The sequence below is a fragment of the Bos mutus genome, chromosome 15, assembly GCF_027580195.1.
Source record: "Bos mutus isolate GX-2022 chromosome 15, NWIPB_WYAK_1.1, whole genome shotgun sequence".
NCBI classification, from domain to species: domain Eukaryota; kingdom Metazoa; phylum Chordata; class Mammalia; order Artiodactyla; family Bovidae; genus Bos; species Bos mutus.
In genome coordinates this window covers 38050988-38065387 of record NC_091631.1, presented here as the reverse complement: position 1 = coordinate 38065387, position 14400 = coordinate 38050988, and positions in this window count along the sequence as shown.

The window sequence follows — 14400 nt, the reverse complement described above, 5'->3', positions numbered from 1 at the left end:
CTAGCCAGTCAGTCAAGAATTGCAATGTCTTACTCACCCGGTAAAGAATCAGCCTGCAATGTAGGAGACCTGGGTTCGATCCCTGGATTGGGAAGATCCCCTGGAAAGGGACATGGCAACCCACTCCAGTATTCTTGCCTGGAGAATCCCATGAAGAGGAGCCTGGCAGGCTACAGTCCATAGTGTCGCAAAAAGTCGGACATGACTGAGCTACAAGCACAGCACAGCACAAAGTTCTCTCCAGAACTTTCCAGAGTCTCTAAGGGGGCTGGCATACAAACATGAAACAACTTGGCCTTCCCAGGCTACAGCCTCTGTTCATGCAAAAGACAGCTGCTAATGCGCCCTCCACCAGACCTGACATCTAGGATTCCTGCCCCCATCCCGTCGTCACAGATTTAGCCCACTACTGTCACTGCACTGACTCTGCCAACCTGGATGGAGACCCTATCTCTGAGCCCAGATTGCTGAACCACTGATGCCCATGAGGTGCTTCTGTGTTTTCCATAAGGAAGAAAATGGCCCTCTTCAAGCTGCTATAACTCCCCCCAGAAGGTTTGCTTTAGGTCCCAAAGCATTACAGAGTTTAGTTAAATGGGCCTTCTAATTTTCACATGTCTGCACCTCCCAGAGTACTCAGGAGTCTCCAAGCCGTTCCCCGCAGGTGCTCAGGCCCCACTGTTGGATCTGGCTCACCATGCCAGCCTGTGTTCTTCTCTTTCAGCGAATTCTCCCTGGAGGGGAGAAACCTTTCTGAAACAAGGCTTCAATCAGAACCCTGCAAACTATCAGCTGTGACACCATATGCCTGAAATCCTTTAGTGGGCATGGGTTAAGTGTTCTTTCTCAGGAGTTCTTCCCTTCCCAGATGAATCATCCAATACAAATTAACACTCAGGAGGAAGGGCGTTGCCCAGAAACACATACCAAGTGTTGCCCTCTCACTGAGCCCCACCCTAGTTGAGACTCAGGTATAGATGCGTGTTCAGTTGCTCAGTAGGATCCAACTCTCTTGCCATCCCATGGACTGTAGCCCGCCATGCTCCTCTGTCCATGGGATTTCCCAGGCAAGAACACTAGAGTGGGTTTCCATATCCTACTCCAGGGCATGTTCCCACCCCAGGGACTGAACCTGAGTTTCCTGCATTGGCAGGTGGATTCTTTACCACTGAGCCACCTGGGAAGCCCCCATACACAATGTATTTTATTCCCTGTTTAAGAAAGTAACTTCACAGCTACAAAACAAACAAACAAATAAGTGCATATGTCCATTCAGCCTTTCCCCCCTAATTTACAATGGTTTCTGGGAGAAAAAAATTTTTTTTTCTCTTGCTTAAAATTTGATCTCTCTATACACAAAGAAACAGACGTGGATGAACCTGCAGGACATTATGCTAAATGAAAGAAGTCAGACACAAAAGGACAAATACTGTGTGAGTCCCTACAGTAGTCAGACTCATCGAGACAGAAAGTTGAATGGTGGTTGCCAGGGGCTAGGGAGGGGAAATAGGACCTGTTGCTTCAATGGCACCCCACTCCAGTACTCTTAACTGGAAAATCCCATGGAAGGAGGAGCCTGGTGGGCTGCAGTCCATGGGGTCGCTAAGAGTCGGACACAACTGAGCGACTTCACTTTCACTTTTCACTTTCATGCATTGGAGAAGGAAATGGCAACCCACTCCAGTGTTCTTGCCTGGAGAATCCCAGGGACGGGGGAGCCTGGTGGGCTGCCATCTATGGGGTCGCACAGAGTCGGACACGACTGAAGCGACTTAGCAGCAGCAGCTTAACAAGAACAGAGTTTCAGTTTGGGAAGGTGAAAGACGTTCTGGAGGCAGAGGATGACACAACAGTAGGAACATATTTAATGCCACTGAACTCTACAGCTAAAAATGGTAAGAATGGTAGGTTGATGTTACATCTATTTCACCACAATACAAATAGAAGAACTCATAGATCACTCTTAAAACAAAAATGATTCGAAAGTATCATAAAGGAGGGGAAGAGGCTGGTCCAGCCTCGAGAGACCAAAGTTAAGTGATTTGCCTGAGATACTGAGGACTAAAGAGAAGAGAAACTCTCTCTCTTTTTTTTTTAACATGGTGTAAAGTAATAATTATTGCTGTCAGGAATGTAGCATCTTAGTTTTCCAAGCACTTCCAGGAGTGATCTAACTTGCTGTCATAACAAGCTGGGAGGTAAAGAGTGAAGAGTGGGGTTCAGACTCCAGGGCTACAGAGACGGGGAACTGGTCCTGCCTGAGGGATGCACACAGCTTCCTGGGGGAACTGACACCTCATGTTTCCAACAAGGGAACTGCAGCTCAGGGAGGCAGACTGACTTGCCCCAAATCCCAGTGATGGGCACTCAGAGCAGACATTTGACTGAAGCCTCCTGACTCACTCCACAGTGCTCTCTCTGCAACCAAGTATGAATTCAAACAGAATGCCAGTAAGAAAGTCAAAAATAATTCCTGACTGCATCAAAGAATGAAAGAATCCTGATTCTGCATTAAAACCAAAAGACAAAAGGAGATAATTGGGGGATATATTTTAAGCTTTATCCAATCCTCCCACCCTGCCTCTGAGTAAGAAAGTGGGTAAAAACAGAATCTGGGGTGAGAAGTCATCTGACTCACCCATGATGTGGTGGAGAAGAATCTGTAAGCAAACACCCTGCGTTTATTTCCAGCTCTGCCTCTCCTTCTGCCAGCCTTGGCAGCTGGCCCACCGCATTTGCTCCAGGGGCCCTCCTTCAGAGACATGGTCAGAGCCCTATTTTAAGACAACAGAAGTAGCCTAAAACCTGTGGCCTTTCAGCTAGAATTTAAAAGGACATGAATTATTGCCATTTGCAACAACACGGATGGACCTAGAGGGTATAATATTGAGTGAAGTGTCAGACAGAGAAAGGCAAATATTATATATCACCTACATGTGAAATCTAAAAAGTAATACAAATGTTTTTATTTACAAAACAAAAGCAGACTCACAGACAAAGAATACAAACTTATGGTTACCAAAGGGAAAACAGGGGTGGGGGAAGAGGGATAAAATAGAAGTACGAGACTAACAGATACACACTACTATATATGATATAGATGGACAGCAAAGATTTACTCTGTAGCACAGGGAAGTGTATGCATTATCTTGTAATAACATAATGTAAAAGAATCTGAATATATATCTGTACATATGTAAGCTAAATCATTTTGTTGTACACCTGAAACTAACACAATATTGTAAATTGACTACATCATTGCTGGTTAGTCACTAGGTCATGTCCGACTCTTTTGTGACCCCATGGACTGTAGCCCACCAGCCTCCTCTGTCCATAGGATTTCCCAAACAAGAATACTGGAGTGGGTTGCCGTTTCCTTCTCCAGGGGAATCTTCCTGACCTAAGGATTGAACTCATGTAACCCTTGTCTCCTGCATTGCAGGCAGATTCTTCATCACTGAACCACCTGGGAAATCAACTATACTTCAGTTTTTAAAAAGAAAGAACTAAAAAACAATAACAACAATACAATAACAAAGGGACAGACCCAAGCAGAGGATGGGTTAAGCCATCTGGCTGCCATGGTATGCTAAGGGTTAAGCATCCAGATGTGAGCCTGGGCCTGGCCTGAGACGGCGTAGCCTTATCCACAGCACACCATCCCTGTGTCCTGGCCTGTTCCAGAAAGCGGCCTGGGAAGTTGCTTACGAGAGAGACCACATGGTCTCAGAGGTGAACCGGGGACACCCTGTGAGGTGCCAAGGATTTATCTGAGCAGCCAAATGCACACTGACAGACAGGTCTGTGTGCACTGGAGAAGCCCGTTCCGCAGCTCAGATGAACTCATTGCGGAATTCACCCACAAAGGGAAGTGAGTTAATGACTGGGGCGTTCCGCCTTCTGCCTGGATGCGTCATAAAATCTACTTGTAAAGCCTAGCTCTGAGAATACACTTGCTCACCCAAACGTGGTTCTGTGCGGCTTCAGGACATTTCCAAGAGGGAACGCTAACAGAGGAGAAAGTTCTTAGGCTTTCTGTGCTAGGAACGGGACCAGTGGCCTGAGCCCGGCAGCTGGTCCAGGCATGGTCAGATTTGCTGACAAGCAGCCCCAAGCTGCCTGCCACAGCATCTGCTCCACGTCTGGGACTTGTGACTCATCACACTCTCTTGCAGCCCTACATTCTCATGCAGGCCTAAGCATGCAGGCCCCAGGGTGCTGAGGGCCCAACGTATCAAGATCAGTCCTTATCTCCAGGTTGCCTTCCTCTGCCTCAGACCCTCATCCGAGTCCACCAGCTCCTGGGCCAGGGCAAATTGCCTAGACCATCTCAGATCCAGGCTGAGATCAATATCATAAGAGGCTCCTAGGCTGAGATGGGTTCAAGATCTCCTGGACACTGGTGTCCATTCCAGCCCTTTAAATTTAGCAGCCCACGCTCCCACCGTGCCCAGCTGGCCCACCGTAGTGAGCTACCAGCAGCACCTGTTCTAGGCCAATCCTGTTTACTCTGGACATACTATTTTTGTTCTCACCTCTCTGGTTCTCAGATTCCTGGCTCCCTACCCCGGCTACCATAGCTGCCTCTGGCCCCTTCACTTTGGTGACCCTTCGGATTTCCCTTTTTAGACCACAGCCTCTCACATGTTTCTGACTCAACTTGCTTCTGCAGTGCTGGCTTCACTCTTGGTCTCAGGTGAGCACCCATGATTCAGCCCCAGCCTCTGGGTACCCCCTCAGCTAGGATGGCTCCCAGGAAAGGCAGAGGGTCAGGACTTGTTCCTAAGGTCCCTGCTTGCTTCCCTGCCCTCGGCCTTGCTTTGCCCTCCAATTCCAGCACTTGGGAGGGCTCCCCAGTCACGCCTCTGGCTGCTGGCCCCACTTAGGTCCCTCACCAGAGATAGCTCTACCCTGAGCTCAGCATCTGATTTCATCCTGGCCTTGCCGGGGCTCCACCAGGCACCCCCAACCCCCACCCACAATCTCATTGAGACCATAGTAGGGGAGGTTCTTGGTGGGAGTGAGGGTCTGAGAGGAGAGGGAAACACTGCCTCAAGTGGATCCCGGACGGGGTGCAGAGCCTGGGGAGAGTTTTGCCTCTGTCTCCTCCTCTGGGAACACTTCCATTTACAGATTGAGGGTTACCCATAAGAGAAGCCTAATGGGGCAGTAGAACGCAAGGCCCTTGCCATCTCAGGCCCTTGCTTCCTACCCTCTAAATTGTGCACCGGGGGAGGGGTAGTGTGTTGCTCCAGATGATATCTTAGCCTTCTGGGTGTAAGATCCTGGAAGCCAACAGTAGTCCCATGTGGTTCATTCCTTTTCCTTGTCTGCCAGATCCCATGCTTGACTTTAGGGACACATCTGATCCTCCAGCCTCTCCACCAAAGAACAAAGGAGTCCACCCAGTCTCCTCCACTCGAAACCTCTCTATTCCCTCCACTCCAGAAGGTGCAGAAACCACGAACCAGCCCTTGCTCCCCTCCTTCTCCTCTCCAGCCTTCATCATCCCCTTCCCTGGAAGCCCAGGAACCCAAAGACCATCTTCCACTAAAAGGTCTGCCAGCCACTCAGTTTTCCTTTCCATGAGCCCTACAAGGATCATCTCTGCTTCATGAGCACGCACATGGGTGAATGTTGAGGAGCAAGACTGGTCACGCCAGGTGCCCTCAGCTCTGCCACTTACTAGTGACATGAGCCCAGACAAGTGATTTAACTTCTCAATGCCTGTTTCCCCATCTCCAAAACTGGGGTGCTAATAGCCCCTCCCTTGCTGCATTGTTAGGAGGATTCTATGAGTTTATTCACACAGGAATGGTGCCATTTGTGTCATAAATGTTGATGCTACAAGCTCACATTTACTGATTACTCTATGTCAGGCCTTATTCTAAATACATGACATTCCAATAATTCATTTTTCCTAAGCAAAGTAAAACAAGAATGGAGGATCATTCCATAATTCCAATTTAAATTATCCCTAACGTTTCTTGTGCCCATCAACAGGAGTTGAAATGCACATTCCTGTTTCTCCAAAGAATCAAATTGTTTTTATTTTGTAGTGCCCTCTCTACTAGTCTTGGTAAGGTTTGTGTGTGATAAATATTCACATCTGGTCAAAAACTAAGTTGTAAGAGGCTAGAGAATTCTCCCCATCTGAACAAAAACCCAACGCTTCCTAGGCCCATCTGGAATACCACGACGATATTCTGACTACCCAGATGAGACACTACGTGAAATACTATTTCACCCCAACAAAAACAAAGCACCTAGAGGTCAGAGACTCCCAACGGTGCCCCTCGTATGGATACGAGCCAGAGTGTGTCACAGTCTAGGCACTGTAATTCTATATGTATCTTTTGATTTAACATTAAATCATAAATAGTTTTCTTACTGTTTCCCAGGATGGAGGTGAGAGGGGAGCAGGAAGAAAGAGAAAGGAATTAGCATGTGCCGTTGAGTGTTAGGCATGATGCTAACTTCAAACTGAATCCTTGACGGGCTGTGATCCAGCTGGTCCCATTTTGTTGTCATTGATGTTGTTTTGGCCATTTATGAAAACGCTCACCAAGCAGTACACTAGAAGCTTTGTTCACTTGATCTCATTCAATCCTCACAGCCATGCTCTGAGGAAGATATTATTATCCCCATTTTATAAAGGAAGAAGTAGGAACTCAGAGAGATTCATCCAAGGTCGCACAGCTAACAAATGGGAGAAACTGGGTCCGACCTTACACTCTGTCTGCTCCACCACACCATGTTCCAGCCCTTCCCCCAGCCCTGAAATTGCAGATGGGATTTCCACCCTCTGCAGGGTGAAAGGTAGAGATGGGCGTTGGCGGGGAGGGTGAGCTACAGGGCTTCTCTGCAGAGGACCGAAACCTTTTGGCCTTCTGCCCACAAACTCTTTCCCTTTTCTTTCTTGCTGGGGAAAAGCATGATATTATAGGTGACTTTGTTTTATACACACACATACATACACACACACACACTCCAAGGAGCTGGTACTGCTACTAAGTCACTTCAGTCATGTCCGACTGTGTGACCCCACAGACGGCAGTCACCAAGCTCCCCCATCCCTGGGATTCTCCAGGCAAGAACACTGGAGTGGGTTGCCATTTCCTTCTCCAATGCAGGAAAGTGAAAAGTGAAAGTGAAGTTGCTCAGTCGTGTCCGACTCTTAGCGACCCTGTGGACTGCAGCCCACCAGGCTCCTCCATCCATAGGATTTTCCAAGCAAGAGTACTGGAGTGGAGTGCCATTGCCTTCTCCAACTCCAAGGTGGGCTCACTATATAGAGAGGATCAACCACTTATCAAAGATGCTGAAAAAGGACTTATCAAATGTCCTTTGAGGCTAAGTATCTCTCAGAACAGGAATTACTGAACCTGAGCACATGGACTAGGGATTGGGCCTATCCTTGTTACAATAGCTCTCCAATGGAATTACTTGATCTACCCCAACTTTGCCTACATTTTAATATCTGAATTAAGTCATCTAACCTCAGAATACATTAATTCTAGCCTTTTCCTCCCCTACCTGGAGGTGGGGAGGGGCCATGTTATTTTCCCTTCATATTTTAGAACACTGTCTCTCCCAAACACAGTGAATTCATGAAATTCCAGATGTTACTCAATGAGTGATGCCTCTGGGTCACTGATATTCTGGCTGTCATAGTTAGGACTACCTAGGAACAAGCTGCAGCTGGGTAGAATTTATGGAAAGAGAGGGGCTGGGACCCACACAGATCAAGAAGCTCATATTTAGTGAAACAAATGGGTTAAGGAGCCACTGCTTTGGGTGGCAGGGATGATCCAGGTGGTTCCATGAGCTGAGTGCTGCAGTATGCTGACCTGTGCACACCATGCAGACCTCAGGCCTCTTTCAGGTACAAATGATGGAAACCTCACTAGTGGAAGCAGAGGGAATTTATTAACTCTTTGCTGAAAATTCTGAGGGTGGTCTTCAAGTGTAACTGGATCCAAGTGCTTAAATGTCACTAGGAATTCATCCCCATCTCTTTGCTCTGCTTTCCTCTCTTCAGAGGGATGACAAGATGACCACCAGTAGATCTAGGCTTGTTTTTCACACAGATCCCAGTGGATGAATATGTATTACCCAACTATTCCATTAAAAGTCCCAGGACTGACTCTCCATTGGCCAAAATTGGCTCACGTGGGGAACATCTTCAGCTTGATCTTCAAATCCACTCTCCATCCTTCTTCCTGCTCAGTAACTGGGAGACTAGCCTGTACAGATGTTCCAATGGCTCCTTCCTTTGGGTATTGTCAGTGGGAAGACCAGCGGGAGACTAGAGGAAGAGAGAAGAGTAAGGCCAGAATGTTTGTTTTCCCCCAGATCCCTTTGCAAGGACCAGCATGGGGTAGCTATGTCTCTTGGCCAATAGTCAGAGGTCCTACCCTTCTCTCTTCATCCATCTTTCCCTCTTTGAGATCCAGTAGTGCCTCCTCAGTCTTGCCTCTACAAGCTGTTCATGGTACCAATGACCCACTATGAGTAACCCCAGGAACTACATTGCCTCTTAAGGTCTTCCTATACTCTGCCTTACTTCTATGGGAAGGTTATTTGAGAGTTTCATCTGTTCCCATGATCCTGACTGACACAGCTAACATACCCATCCCTAAACCAAATCCATGTTTCTCATTGGACAGGCCTGGGTCACATGCCTACCCCTGAAGCAAAGGTGTGAAATCAGCTCCATCTAAACCACAGGTACTGAGAGTGGAAGAGGTGGTCAACGGCCAAAGAACAGACAAAAACAGCCTCTGATCCGTGTTTTTAGCAAAGTAGATAAGAAGGAATTTTAATCAGTTTTAATCATCACTAAGTGTTAGACTGCCAAACATTCTTCAGAAGCAGCATTTACCACATAAAGAAGGATAAGTTTCTTCACCCTTTGCTAAAATAGCAATAAGACTGACTTTCACCCACGGACGCTCAATGCCTCCAGAAGAACTGGCTGCTCATTTTCTGAGCTCTGGGCCTGTTGACAACTCTCTACTGAAACAAATTGAAATTTCTATCATCAATTCACTTCAAAATGTCATAAAGCCGCTTAGGCCTCGGCTGGCTGAGCAGTAAAGCAGGCCCTCTTGGCAGCTGAAATGAGCTGCCCCTGACAGTAAGACAAGGGACAAGGCATTAAACATCGCCAAGAATGGACAATTTGGAAGCTGCCTAGTGGCAGAAATGACAAGGCTAAAATCATAACCACTTTGAAAGAAATGACATCAGTTGAAGGATAAACATAAAATGGGACGATAGCAACCTCATCGCAGAACTATAAGTGCTTTAGAAGAACACTGAAGCTGATGTCCTTATATCTTAGCAGAGAACTTTTTTTTTTTTGTATCTGGCTAACCCCCATGATAATGACTGGCTTTGCCATGGATCAGTCACCTTGCAGGCAAAACCATGGACCCCAGTGAATCTCAGCCCAAAACCATTACTGAGAAAACAAATAGTTTTCTATTAGTACAGATTTTAGTCACCTCATCCCCCAACTCCATGTGGATTTTTGTTTAGTTTTTTAATTACATTGACATATAGTTGATTTATATTGTTGTGTTAATTTCTGCTGTACAGCAAAGTGCTTCAGTTATACATATATATATATATTCTTATTCACATTATTTTCCTTTATAGTTTTTCACAGAATATTAAATATAGTTCCCTCTGCTATACAGCAGGACTTTGTTGTTTATCCATTATATATATAATAGCTTGCATCAGCTAATCGCAACCCTTCCTCCCCCACCCTTGACCAATCGCAAGTCTGTTTTCTATATCTGTGAATCTGTTTCATAAATATAGTCATTTGCATTGTATTTTAGATTCCACATATAAGTGATATCATATGGTATTTCTCTTTCTCTTTCTGACTTACTTTGCTTAGCATGATGATCTCTAGGTCCATCCATATTGCTGCAGATGGCATTATTTCATTCTTTTTATGACTGAGTAATATTCCGTTGTATATATCTCCTTTATCCAGTCACCTATCAATGGACATTTAGGTTGCTTCCATGTCTTGGCTATTGTAAATGGTGTTGCTATGAAGACAGGACCAACCCCATGTTTCAGTGGAGTCTCCACTATGCTTTTTTGATTAACAGATTGTCTTTCAATGACTTGCTAAGGATATCTGGGTTTTCTGTTGGCTTCCTCCATAATGCCTCAGCTACTGCTTTGGGTGAAGTTCAGGACTAAGGACTTGGCAACAGGAAGACAGGTTTCTTGAGACAGCTGTGTGCCTCTCCTAATCCTACTAATAACTCCTTGGTATACAATTCCACCATAGTTTTCTTTATTCGCAAAGAAGACACTTGGATACCAACTTGATGGGAGAAAGAGAGATCTAAAGTAGCCATTTGCTTCAGTGCCTCTAAAGTCTGAAAAATGAAAAATCTGAGGCTGGGCAAGAGAGGAAATCCAAAGGCTCTAGCCACTGGAATACTTCAGCCATAGCTGGACCCTATGGGTAAAATGGAAAGATTATGAGCATCAGAGACAAACAGTCCAAGTCTCGGTGTATGACCTTGAGCAAGTCACACCTTTATGAGTTTGCATTTCCTTCTCATCTAGTATTACTGTTTCCAAGACATTGATGATACGATGAGCATTCAAAAGAAAAAATGATTCTGAGAGGCAGGCATCTCTGATCAGTATTTCCAAGGGCATTCCTGCTTTGAAAGACTCATCTAAGCAAAAGCTATCAATAAACGTAGAGGACAGAATAGAGTAGTAGAAGCATGCCAAAAAGGTTTCATCTCACCAGCTGTCTCTGCATGATTCATAGTCGCTCTCTGGAACACTGTATTCAAAAGCACTCTGAGGTCATATCTGGGTTCAGTGGGAAAGAACTCCCGGATCATTGAGGATCAGTGATCCAATGATCTTGTATCAGTGATACAAGAGGAGGGTCTGTTACCATGTGTGACATCTCTATTGTAGTGACCAAGAAGACTGAGCTTGAAAGTCAAATCTTAGTGGAAGAAATGTGTATTAGTTCTTGCTTCAATAACAAACAACAAAAAACATGGCTTTCAGTAGCTTATAAACATAAACACTTATTTCTCACTACACAGAGGGTCAGACTATGGGTTGGATTGGGCCTACTCCACATTTCTTCTCATTTTAGTCCTCAGGCAGAAGGAACAGCCCTTATTTTGGACATGCTATGCTCAGAGCAAAGAGCAGAAACTCAAATGGCCAAGCCAAATTAGACATTCATGTTAAAACTTCTGCTCAGACATAGCATGTCATATCATTCACATTTCATTGGCCAAAATCAGCCATATGGCAAAGTCCCAAGTTAATAAGGAAGGGATATATAATTTTCTTATAGGAAAGGAGGAAGTGAAAAACTGCAATCAATGCAATCTACCAGATAGTGTTTGAGAAAGATACTTTCAATATTAAGATACTATGGCTGTTTTCTTAATTTTTTCTATGCTGCTGCTGCTGCTAAGTCGCTTCAGTCGTGTCAAGTTGAAAAATGCTAGTGTATCTTGTAGATATTGGAATCCTTGAGGAGGGAGCAATCTGATACTTAGAAAAAGGAGAGCAGGTATGCTGAAGGAAATTGGGGGAGAGAAGAATGCAAAAATCAAGGAGCTCATCAAAGAATGTGTGAGTTTAAAGGAGGAGATGGCAAGGGAAGTATTTAGATGACAAGTACATCCATGATGGAAGCCCTAGAAAAGTGCAAACAAGCTGATGAGCAAGTGAAGTCATGCCCAGGATGTGCCACTTGGAAAAGCCAATCTGCTCAAGACCAGCAGAAGGCACAGAGCTCTCAAAATTGGGGGATGGAGGGATGGAAGGAATAAATGGATGGATGGACGAATGTTAAAGACATCTGAATAGCAAGGGTTATGGAATACTGGTAAAGAATACAGTTGTCATATAAAGTAGCCATTTCAACAGAGTCACACAACATTAAATCATTGGATATTTACTGAGTATTTACTAGGCACTGGGTCCAGGTACATTGGTGCACAACAAAAGAAACACAGTTTCTGCACTCACCGAGCTCAGAGTCGAATGGCAGAAACAGACCATTGGAATTTCAACAGCAATGGAGTTTCACATGGATACTCAATGTTCTTTTTAATCTGATAACACTTTCCTAGCATGTTCACTGTCTACCGTCCAAAATAACGATTTCCCTCTTCTCCCTCTTTAAATCCATTACCCCAACACTCCTCCCCCTGTAGACAACATGTAACCTCCCCTCACACCACCGACCTATTCAGCACATGGTCTCTCACTGTTTCCTCACTGCTATATGGGCAACCTCTCGATTCCATCCCCTCTTGTATTCAGTCTTCACTTTTACAATTATCCTTTTTCTCTTCTGCATTTTCCCTCCCTTCTAAATCATTTGCATAGTTATACAAGTTGTAGTTGGGCAAGGAGGAAGGCAGGATTTTCCCTTCCAGGAAGATTTAGGAAATGAATGAGAATACATTTTGACTGTCACAGTCACTGGGGAGCCCTAGTGGCATTTAGTAGGGGTTAGGGAAGCTAATTATGTTCTATCATATTTAAACAGGAAAGCTTCCTTAAAACTCCCAATTTCCGTCAATCGTTACCAACTAAATCTCAAACCCTCCACAGAGAAACTTCTTGGTAGAGTTAGCTATAAACACTCTCTCCACTTCTTCATCTCACAATCTCTCATCCACCCACTCTAATCACATTTCTGCCCCCTCCCCCTCCCAGAGACTGCTCTTTTCGGAATTATCAAGGACTCCCACAATGCCAATCCAGTGGTCATATCTTGATGCTTATCTTATTTGGTGTCACACATTTAACCCAACTGCCCACTCCTTCCTTCTTGAAAGGTTGCCTAAAATAGGCATTTCAAAATAACAAAGCCAAACAAAAAAACTCTTGATTTATTCTCCACTCCAAGCAACCAAACAAACAAAACTTTCTACTCCTCTCCTCCTTGTCTCAGGAAAGGCTATCCAGGTATGCAAGCAAAAAATAAAAAAAATTATCCTTGAGTCCTCTCTCCCATTCCCTACATAAGCCCATCAGTAAGTCCACTCTGAATCTAAAATATATCTCAAAAGTCTACATTTCTTTCCATTTCCACTATTATCCCTCTGGTCAAGCCATTAACATATCTTGCAATTAACAATCAACATATCAATAAGCATTTATTCTCATGCTCACAGATCTTCAGATTGAGTGGGACATGTTGCTTTAGGCTGCAGGTCTGCAGGGAAGCTGGGATGTTCAGGCAGAAGGAACAAGGAGAGCATTTTCTTCTCATGCCAGAGGACCAAAGCTGTTAAGAGCAATGAAGGAATGCACACGGTTCCTCTTAAGGCCTAGGCTCACACATTGTATGTTATCCCTTCTGCCCGTGTACCACTGGCCAAAGCAAATCACACAGCCAAGTCCAACATCAATGGGAAAGGGAAGAATACTCACCCAAACCTTAAGGATTGGAGGGGAGGGAATGAATATTTGCCCAACAATAATCTACTTTCCCCAGCCCCCTTGGAGAAGAACTTTGAATAATGGTGCTGTTATTACTACTATGGATGCTGAACAATAATGTCTTCTAATTAACCATGCTCATTGTATTACAAATGAATGAGACTAATCTTCTCACTGTGTTTATAATTATTAAAAGCCATACAGAAATGTAAATTCTTTAAAACTATTTTACCTAGTCAACAAGTGTTGATTTATTAATTTATTCTTAGCTGAGCAACATCATCACCTCAAGAAGAACTTTTGCTTAGATACCATCTCTATTCAAGTGCTGAGTAGGAACTTTTTATTTTTTTTTAACTGGAGGCTAATTACTTTACAATATTGTGGTGGTTTTTATCATACATTGACATGAATCCGCCATGGGTGTACATATGTTTCCCATCCTGAAACCCCCTCCCACCTCCCTCCCCATTTCATCCCTCATGGTCATCCCAGTGCATCAGCCCTGAGCACCCTGTCTCATGCATCAAATCTGGACTGGTGATCTATTTCACATATGATAATATACATGTTTCAATGCTATTCTCTCAAATCATCCCACCCTCGCCTTCTCCCACAGAGTCCAAAATCTGTCTCGCATATAGAGTCATTGTTACCATCTTTCTAAATTCCATATATATGCATTAATATACTGTATTGGATTAGGAACTTTTTAAATGTCTGCATGATGTACAAAAGCACAAAAAGTGAATCTGTCACCACTAATAGACTGAATTAAGAGAAATTTCCTGAAAATCTTCCTAAAAGAAAAATCCCTTGACATCTGAATTTTTGATGTATGGTAGAAAACTTCAAACCTCAGATGGAATCTTAGAGAACTTTATTTCTGCTAAAGTAAAAAATATGCAATACAGAGCCTAATCTTCC